This window comes from Alosa alosa, chromosome 7 (genome assembly GCF_017589495.1).
Source record: "Alosa alosa isolate M-15738 ecotype Scorff River chromosome 7, AALO_Geno_1.1, whole genome shotgun sequence".
NCBI classification, from domain to species: domain Eukaryota; kingdom Metazoa; phylum Chordata; class Actinopteri; order Clupeiformes; family Clupeidae; genus Alosa; species Alosa alosa.
The window spans coordinates 26109218-26109597 of NC_063195.1; positions in this window are offsets into that span (position 1 = coordinate 26109218).

The window sequence follows — 380 nt, forward strand, 5'->3', positions numbered from 1 at the left end:
TGAGTGTGAGTGTGTTTGTGGATGTCTGTGTGTGTGTGTGCGCGCTCACGTGTGTGTGTGTGTGTATGTAAGTGTGTGTCTGAATGTGTGTGTGTGTGTGTGTGTGTGTTAATCTCAGTTTTGTATTACTCCCCCTCCCCACCCCAGCGGGCTCCTTTATATTTGCGCTAGTGTGATATACAAAGTTATTCAATGTTGTTTTATATGAGATTTAAAAAAGTCTAAGTAAATAGTAGTTTAATGGATTAGTTTTCTATATATGACGATTATTATTTTTGACCTACAGTTATTATTATACCAATTATATGGAGATATATCTATGTATGAAATAATAAAGTTTCTTTGCATACATTACTGAATTATATCATTCTTGGTTTGTG